The 9,988-nt window shown below is 40.6% G+C and overlaps 1 pseudogene; it reads right to left on the bottom strand.

Annotated features, from left to right (window-relative positions):
* Positions 1 to 7,166: 7,166 nt before the first annotated feature.
* LOC138853840 (uncharacterized) lies at positions 7,167 to 8,645 on the bottom strand (annotated as a pseudogene).
* Positions 8,646 to 9,988: the final 1,343 nt, after the last annotated feature.

Below are 9,988 nucleotides of genomic sequence, written 5' to 3'. Positions count from 1 at the left end.
ATGTGGAAGGTGGCTAATGTAATTCCTATTTTTAAAACGGGATAAGTCGTTACCGTCAAATTACTGCCCAATAAGTCTGACCTCAATTGTAGGCAAATTGCTAGTCAATTATAGCTGAGACTATAAGAAGCCATCTGGATAAGCATAATCTGATTAATGATACTCAGCATGGATTCACGAGAGGCCGTTCTTGTCTAAACAATTTATTAACTTTCTTCAGTAGAGCTTTTGAGGCTGTTGATCACGATAAAGAATTTGGTATTATTTACTTAGATTTTAGTAAGGCTTTTGATAGAGTTCCACACCAAAGACTGTTAAAGAAAGTGGCAGCTCATGGCATTGGGGGAAAGTGCTATCATGGATCGATTCATGGCTCCACGTTCCACAGGGATCAGTCTTGGACCCGTTGTTGTTTATAATGCATGTATATATCAATGATCTTGATGAGGGAATTACTAGTGAAATGAGCAAATTCGCCAATGACACAAAGATAGGTAGGACAATTGATTCAAACGTAGATATCACGGAACTTCAGGAGGATTTAGACAAACTCAATTCCTGGTCAGAAAAGTGGCAGATGCAGTTCAATATAGATAAATGCAAGGTTCTGAAGCTCGGGAGTATCTGTAACCCTAGTACTTATCAGTTAAATAACGTAGAACTTAGCCATACAGATTGTAAAAAGGATTTGGGAGTTATGGTAAGCAGCAGCCTTAAACCAAGACAGCAGTGCCTAAGCGTACGTAATAAGACAAACAGATTACTGGGATTTATATCAAGAAGTGTGAACAACAGAAGTCCAGTGGCTATTTTACAGCTTTATACATCATTAGTAAGGCCTCGCCTAGATTACACAGCTCAGTTCTGATCTCCATATTACAAAATGGATATAAATTCGCTAGAAAACGTCCAGCGTAGAATGACCAAATTAATACATAGCATTAGAAATCTTCCATACAAAGAACGAGTGAAGACTCTTAAACTACATTCACTTGTAAGACGAGGAATGAGGGGAGACATGATCGAAATGTGTAAGTGGAAGATGGGTATTAACAAAGGGAATATAAATAAGGTTTTGATGATATCCCTTCAAGAAAGAACCCGCAATAATAGATTCAAATTGGATAAGTTTAGATTTCGAAAGGATATAAGAAAGTACAGTGGACCCTCGCCTAACGCTATTAATCTGTTCCTGAGAGCTCAACGTTAGGCGAAATTTTTGTTAGGCGAATTAATTTTCCCCATAAGAAATAATGGAAATCAAATTAATTCGTTCCTGACACCCCAAAGTATGAACAAAAAAAAATTTTTACCACATGAAATATTAATTTTAATACACACAAACTGAAGAAGACATGCACAGTTACATGACACTTACCTTTATTGAAGATCTGGTGATGATTGATGGGATGGGAGGAGGGGAGACTGTGGATGGTGTTAATGTTTAGAAGGGGAATCCTCGTCCATTAGGACTTAAGGTGGCAAGTCCTTTTCTGGGGTTACTTCCCTTCTTCTTTTAATGCCACTAGGACCAGCTTGAGAGTCACTGGACCTCTGTCGCACAACATATCTGTCCATAGAGGCCTGTACCTCCCATTCCTTTGACATTCCTAAAGTGTTTCACAACATTGTCAGTGTAATAGTCACCAGCACAGCTTGCAATAGCTGTGTGAGGGTGGTTTTCATCAAAAAAGGTTTGCACTTTAAGCCACATTGCACACATTTCCTTCATCTTTGAAGTAGGCAACTTCTTCAATTTCTCTATCCCCTCCTCCAAAGCAGTTTCCTCAGGTGTGGCTTCTTGCTGTTGAAGATGATCTAGCAGTTCATCAGTGGTTAGTTCTTCATTGTCCTCCTCCACCAACTCTTCCACATCCTCCCCACTAAGCTCCAACCCCAAGGACTTCCCCAATGCCACAATGGATTCCTCAACTGGCATAGGATTCCCAGGGTTAGCCTCAAACCCTTCAAAATCCCTTTTGTCTACACATTCTGGCCACAGTTTCTTCCAAGCAGAGTTCAAGGTCCTCTTAGTCACTTCCTCCCAATCCTTACCTATAATGTTTACACAATTGAGGATGCTAAAGTGATCTCTCCAAAACTCTCTTAGAGTCAAATGAGTTTCTGAGATCACTACAAAGCACCTGTCAAACATAGCTTTTGTGTACAGTTTCTTGAAGTTGGAAATGACCTGCTGGTCCATGGGCTGCAGGAGAGGAGTGGTATTAGGAGGCAAAAACTTGACCTTAATGAAGCTCATTTCCGCAGAAAGTCGCTCTGCCATGTCTGAAGGATGACCAGGAGCATTGTCTAATACCATGAGACACTTAAGGTCTAATTTCTTTTCAGTTAGGTAATTTTTCACAGTGGGGGCAAATGCATGGTGTAACCAGTCATAGAAAAAGCCCCTAGTGACCCATGCCTTAATGTTTGTCCTCCACAGCACACACAAATTAGCCTTGAGGACATTGTTTTTCCTGAACACACTAGGAGTTTGAGTGATACACCAATGAAGGCTTCACTTTGCAATCACCATTAGCATTGACACACATCAACAGAGTAAGCCTGTCTTTCATAGGCTTATGTCCTGGGAGTGCCTTTTCCTCCTGAGTAATGTAGGTCCTGCTTGGCATTTTCTTCCAAAACAGGCCTGTTTCGTCACAATTAAACACTTGTTCAGGTTTCAGTCCTTCACTATGTACTCCTTGAATTCCTGCACATATTTTTCAGCTGCTTTGTGGTCTGAACTGGCAGCCTCACCATGCCTTATCACACTATGTACGCCACTACGATTCTTAAATCTCTCAAACCAACCTTTGCTGGCCTTAAATTCACTCACATCACCACTAGTTGCAGACATTTTTCTAATTAAATCGTCATGCAACTTCCTAGCCTTTTCACATATGATCGCTTGAGAGATGATATCTCCTGCTATCTGTTTTTAGTTTATCCACCAATAACAGTCTCTCAACATCTTCTATCACTTGTGATCTCTGTTTCGAAAACAAAGTTGCACCTTTTGCAAGAACAGCTTCCTTGATTGCCGTTTTCCTGGCCACAATGGTAGCGATGGTTGATTGGGGTTTTGTGTACAACCTGGCCAGCTCGGAGACACACACTCCACTTTTATACTTAGCAATGATCTCTTTCTTCATATCCATAGTAATTCTCACCCTTTTTGCTGTAGGGTTGGCACTAGAAGCTTTCTTGGGGCCCATGGTGACTTACTTTGCAGGTGCAATCACTAAAAAGGCTGTGATAATATGAAATGTTCCCATTGTATGCTTGGAAGCGACCGCGGTGGCTGGCTTGTAAACACTGGCACCCACGGAACAAGTGAGGCGGGCTCAGGCCGCACATGTACGCGTCTCGAATGAATCGCATTGAGTGAGTTTTTTAGCGCTAGCTGAGGCAAAATTTTTGCGTTAAAATGTATCTCTAGGCGGATTTAACTTTATGCGATGCGTTCGTTAGGCGAGGGTCCACTGTATTGGTTTGGAAATAGGGTGGTTGATGAGTGGAACAGTCTACCTAGTAGGGTTATTGAAGCTAAAACGTTGGATTGTTTCAAATTTAGGTTAGATAATACACAAGTGAGGGGGGCTGGATTTGAGTGAGACTTTCATAGCATTGAAAATTGGCTTGGGCAAATATTTTGTTAGTGGGAAGGATTGTAAAGGACCTGCCTAGTATGGGCCAACAGGCCTGCTGCAGTGTTCCTCCTTTATGTTTTAATGTAAATTTAGATTTGGATAGGACATAGGTCAGTACTGATTTTCTAACAAAGTTGTGGCTGCGTGGAACAATGTCCCGAGTAGGGTGATCGAGGCTAGGACCTTAGGTTGCTTTAAAAAGAGATTGGACAAATGTATGAATGGGAGGGGCTGGGTTTGATTGGTGTCATTGGGTACGGGAGGATATTCATGGGAAGCTTTGAGTAAGGGTTGTTTTGGTTGGGACCTGCCTTGTGTGGGCCAGTAGGCCTTCTGCAGTGTTCCTCCATTCTTATGTTCTTAAGTGGAAGATGGATATTAATAAAGGGGATATAAATAAGGTATTGAGTATATCTCTCCATTGAGAACCTGTAATAATGGATTAAAATTAGATAAATTTAGATTTAGAAAGGATATAGGAAAGTATTGGTTTGGAAATACGGTAGTGATGAGTGGAACAGTCTGCCTAGTAGGGTTGTTGAAGCTAGGACCTTGGGTAGTTTCAAATTTAGGTTGGATAAATACACGAGTGAGAGGGGTTGGATTTGACTGTGACTTGCACATGAGTAAATAGAATTGTCAAAGCTTATTGCTTGGGTAGCATTTACTCTGTTAGTGGGTTGGATTTGTTAATGACCTGCCTAGTATGATAAGGGCCAACATGCCTACTGCAGTGTTCCTCCTTTCTTATGTTCTTTTATTTCACTACAATCTGATGATATGTTACTTGTTTCATCATCAGTAATTTTTGAAAAGTAAACACCGAGAAAAGTTACTCAAGTACAGTACTCGGGTTGTTTTACTTGGTTACTTTACAACACTGAGAAACTGTCATAACTTGCAATACCCAAGAAAATTAAGAAAATATAAAAAAAGCTATAGTAGTAGTTTAACCCCTTGACTGTCGCAACCCCAAATCCTGAGGTGTCTGCTGGTGTTGCAAAATCCCCCCCCCCCCCCCCACACACACAAAAAAAAAAAAAAAAATTTTCCTTATGAAATGATAGAGAATCTTTTCCCAATTGTAATGACATGAAAAGAATGAAATTTGATGGAAAACTGACAGAATTACGCTCTCACAAAGTTAGCGACCTCGGCGAAATTTACGAATCTGCAATTTCGCCCACTTTGAGCCCTGTTTTCGGCTAATTCCATTGTTCCAGTTGACCAAACTCATAGCTATTTCTATAGAACTCCATTTTTTCTATCGATTGAGTACAAGAAACTGCCGATTTCATGAAAATTAAAAAATGTGACAATTTCAAAATAGGGTCCAGAATGAACAATGCAGACATTCCTGGCTCTAAAATAACATTTTCTTTGTTCATCAGTCATGTCTCCAGGCCCATCTGATATTACTCTTGCTTTCTATTTTGAATTTTTATTCAAACAAAAAATAGAAGATTTACTGTTATACAGACTACTGCAGTATTGTAATAATTGTATAAATTTTGTCAACCCATTCATGACTGCATATTAGAATGGCTACTTGGACATTTATTGGAAAATGACATCATTTGTTTACTTCTGAACATCAGCAAAAATGAAACATTTCCCCTAATTTGAGCTCCATTTCAAGGTTCTTTTCATAGTAAAACCAATCAAAATCACCTTTATTTCTATAATATGTTTTCCATTCTATTAAATGAGACCAAGAAAATGAGAATACAACCATAAATGAAAAAGTGAAAAAGACTTGGGAGTCATGGTAAGCAGAAGTCTAAAGCCAAGACAGCAGTGCCTTAGTGTGCGCAACAAGGCCAACAGATTACTTGGATTGATCTCAAGAAGTATAAGTAACAGAAGTCCAAAAGTTATTTTACAGCTCTATACATCACTAGTGAGGCCTCATTTGGATTACGCTGCTCAGTTTTGGTCCCCTTACTACAGGATGGACATACTCATTAGAGAACATACAGAGAAGAATGACTAAAATGATTTACTGTGTAAGGAACCTCCCATATGAAGATAGACTTAAAGCCTTAAATCTCCACTCTCTGGAGAGGCATAAAATGAGGGGAGATATCATTGAAGTGTATTAGTGGATGACGGGCATAAACAAGGGAGATATTAATAAAGTGCTGAGGATGCCGAACCAGGTAAGAACCAGAAATACAAATAGATTTAAGTTGGATAAATTTAGATTTAGAAAGGACATAGGTAAGTACTGGTTTTCTAACAGAGTTGTAGATGCGTGGAACAGTCTTCCCAGTAGGGTGATCGAGGCTAGGACCTTGGGTAGCTTTAAGAAGAGATTGGACAAATATACGAGTGGGAGGGGCTGGGTTTGATCGGTGTCATTGGGTACGGGAGTTATTTCTTGGGTAACTTTAGGTAGAGGTTGTTTTGATAAGGACCTGCCTAGCATGGGCCAGTAGGCCTTCTGCAGTGTTACTCCATTCTTATGTTCTTATGTTAAATACTATACGAAAATAGACCACAAATTCAGCATTTTAATAAAAAAAAAAACGGTTGGAGTTTTTTTTTCTCATGCACTGTGTGCTGCAGGATTTTTTTTATATGGTGCACACTGACCACACAGACCCATTCTCTCACATGTGGGCCTGCTTGATTTGAAGCCGCTAGAATTTGAGTATACAGTGGTCCCTCGCTTTTCGTAGTTCTCGGCAATTGTAAATTTCGCCAATCATAGGGGTATTTTCGTATAAACATGGACTCACTTTTCATAGGTTGGCTCGCGAATAGTAGTTTGTCCGGGACGCGTATGCACGGTGTGAGCCGGGGCGGCCTCCCTACCCAGCCAGTCTGGCATTGTTTACCAGTGAGTGAAGGTCCCCTCAAGTGCTCCTACGAAATATTTCATAATCCACTCATTTTAGTGCTTGCAAGTACTAAATAAGCTACCATGGCTCCAAAGAAAGCTCCTAGTGCCAAGCCTGTAGTAAAGAAGGTGAGAAATATGTACAGTGACAAAGTCTTGGGCCATTTTAGGGAAGTGTTAAAAAGACGCCAGAAACAGAGCTCTATCCACAGTTACTTTGCGAGACAGGACTCCAGTGACTCTCAAGGTGGTCCAAGTGGCATTAAGAAACAGAGAAGAGAAGCAACCCCCAGAGAAGCAATTGGTACCTGAGGTGTTGCTGGAAGGGGATTCCCCTTCCAAACTGTAAACAATCCAATCTCTCTCCTCCTCCAGTCTCCCATACACAAAGAAGAATCTCCAATAAAGGTAAGTGTTATGTACTACATGTATATTACATATAAAAAAAATTTGTTTTAATACTTCTGGGCGTCAGGAACGGATTAATTGTATTTACATTATTTCTTGTGGGGAAAATTGATTCGCAAATTGTAAATTTCATTTATAGTAACGGCTCCAGGAACGGATTAATTACAAAAAACGATGGACCACTGAATATACTTCAAAAACGGTCACTCGTAAGATGTATATTTACGACCGAAACAGTCAAAGGGTTAATGAATGCTTATAACTCATGAATACCTTACAAGAAACTCCTCCAGCTGTTCATGGCTGACCAAAATCCTCCTGCCCATGGTGCGGCTGGACACCGATGCCTTGCTGGGGTTCAGCGTCTTGATCAAGCTGACAAAGGTGGGGGATTCCGCTACATGCAGCCGTAGCATGTTGCAGACAAATAGGTCCACAACCTTTGCGTTCACCACAGACTGATGGACGCTAATGCCAAAAAACAAATGCTTTGCCAGTTGTGGTCTGGCATGCGCTCTCTACAGGCGGCTGTGACGACTGGCTGCTGCTCGTGCTAGTGGCGCTGCCACAAAAAGATTGCCCATGTTTTCTATGGGAAGATCTGGCCTTGATTCTCTCCTCAAACTTGATGGCATGCAATGGGTGTTTCCTCTTAACATGCGACTTCAAGTTGCAGAGGCTCACTGCCTGTCCCTTGATTATGGTCTTCTTGGGCTGGCACGTGACACACAAGAAGTACAAAATATTTGTGTTCTTCATATCCCTTGACTTGAGGACAAAATAGTCATCCAGGTGGGGCCACGGGTTCTGTGACTCCTGGCCCTCAGCCTGAGCTGCCTCTGCTTCAGCCACAGCTGCTGCAGACTCAACAACACCCTCAGGTGGAACAGACACATCTCCCCTGTTCATGACAATAAGTGACAACACATCCCAGTGATCACTGACACTAAGACTATAACAGTGCTGCTCAGATGCTGCTGCTGCATTGACAAGTCACTTTTACACATAGCCAGCCAATACTGTGTCTGACTGACTGTTGGAGAAACGTCCACAACAGACAGGAACAAACACATGCGCCATTGAAAAGGCATTGCTTTCTGACCACCAACAATGCATGAATTTTTTTTTAGCCAACTCAAAGTTAGTGGAACTTTATTTAGCAGAAGCTAATTTATCTGCTAACGGTTTGCAGTTAGCGAAAATACTAATCCACTAAACAAAAAGTTAGTTCTGCAAATTAGCGGTTAGCGGAACTGTGCCCACTGCTGCAATCATACCCACACTATGCTAAACTCTAACCAAATTTAAAGCAACTCTTACAAATATTTTATTATTCCTTAAACCTTTCAGGGTCTGTGCCGTAGATCTACAGCTATACGTTGAGGGTCCAAACCGTAGATCTACGCCATGAGCTCAGCTCTCTCTGATAAGCTGTGAGCGGTAAATTTTGGCCTAGATATGAGAGAATACATCTGTGTGGTATGTGTGCACCACATAAAACAAATCCTGCAACATACAGTGCATAATGAAAGAAAAACTGAAACTGTAATTTTCGATTAAAACTTCGAATTTGCAGTGTTTTTTGTGTGCTTTTTATAGCTGTATTTGCAATTTCTTGGTCTCATTTGATAGATTGGAAGATATATTACAGAAATAGAGAATGTGTTGATTGGTTTTAGTAATGGAAATTGCTTGAAACTGAGCTCAAAGTAGCAGAAATGTTCAATTTTTTTGGTTTGAATAAAAATTCACTACGTGAATAAAAAATCAAAATGGAATGAATTTGTAAAGCCTGAAAACATAACTGATGAACAGAGGAAATGTTAGTCTAGTGCCAGGAATACCTGCATTGTTTATTCTGGACCCTATTTTGAAATTAGAATATTTTGAACTTTACATTAAATTGGCCAAATTATCAATTTCCAAACTCTTATTTTGTAGTTGAAACAGTTGACTTGCCGATTTCTTGTGCTCAATCGATGGAATAGAAGTAATACTAGTGAAATAGCTAAGAACTTGGTCGACTGGAATAATGTAATTGGCCTAAAATGGGAATCAAATTCGGCAAAATCGCCGATGCATAAATATCGCTGACACATAAAAATTCGCGAGAGCATAATTTTGTCAATTTTCCATCAAATTTCATTATTTTTTGTTTTATTACCTTCAGAAAGATTCTCTACCATTTCATAAGAAAAAATAAAAATTTTTTTTTTTTTTGAAACTTCTTGGACCCTGGTGCGCACTTTGAAATTTGTGCTCTGGACCCTGGAAGGGTTAACTATTGCCCATTATTACAAACTTACCCTTTGGCTGTTTTGGTCATATATATACGTCTAACGCGCCTCTGTTTCGGACGTATTTATACACGTAAATTCTTGTGGCTTCAAATCGAGTGGGAGAAAGCTGGTAGTCCTACATGAGAGAGAATGGGTATCAGTGGTGGGTGTGCACCCTGTGAAAAATCTGGGACTCAGTGGTGCATTGTGGGAATGCCATCTTGGTAGTCGATTTTCACCATGCCTTGCGGCATATTGGAGGTCTACTGTTCCCAAATGATAGTTCTAACAGTGATGGAAGTGCCAGTGAAAGTGAATTTCATGGTTTTGGAGAGGGTGTGACCGAAAGCAGTGCCCAGAATTACGTAATTAGTGATGAAAACCCCGATGACCCACAACTGTCCACCTCTGGTGTTGGCACATCTCATTCACATTCACCTGTACCAGGATGAAAAATGAAAATATTTCCCCATTTACAGGACTCAACTCTGAGCAGTGAAAGTGATAATGATAGTGATTTCAAAGTTATTGACAGAAGCTCGAGTAGCAACAGTGAAGGGGAATATTTGCCAGTGAAACGGCAGTTTGTTCGACGCAGCATGCGTTCTGGTAGTGTGCCTTATGCCCTTCCAATGCAAAGGAGTAAATCTGGGAGTACATCCCGTGGCCCTACACCATGACCTGACAGTGAAGATGATGATATTGTTACAATGGGGATGTGTAATGTGTGTGGGGTAGGTGGTGGTGGTGGTGATGTTGGCGGTGGCATGAGTCATTTGGCACCAGCACTGGGCCATGCTACTACC

This window comes from Cherax quadricarinatus, chromosome 3 (assembly GCF_038502225.1).
Source record: "Cherax quadricarinatus isolate ZL_2023a chromosome 3, ASM3850222v1, whole genome shotgun sequence".
NCBI classification, from domain to species: domain Eukaryota; kingdom Metazoa; phylum Arthropoda; class Malacostraca; order Decapoda; family Parastacidae; genus Cherax; species Cherax quadricarinatus.
This window is presented reverse-complemented; position numbering and strand designations above follow the sequence as displayed.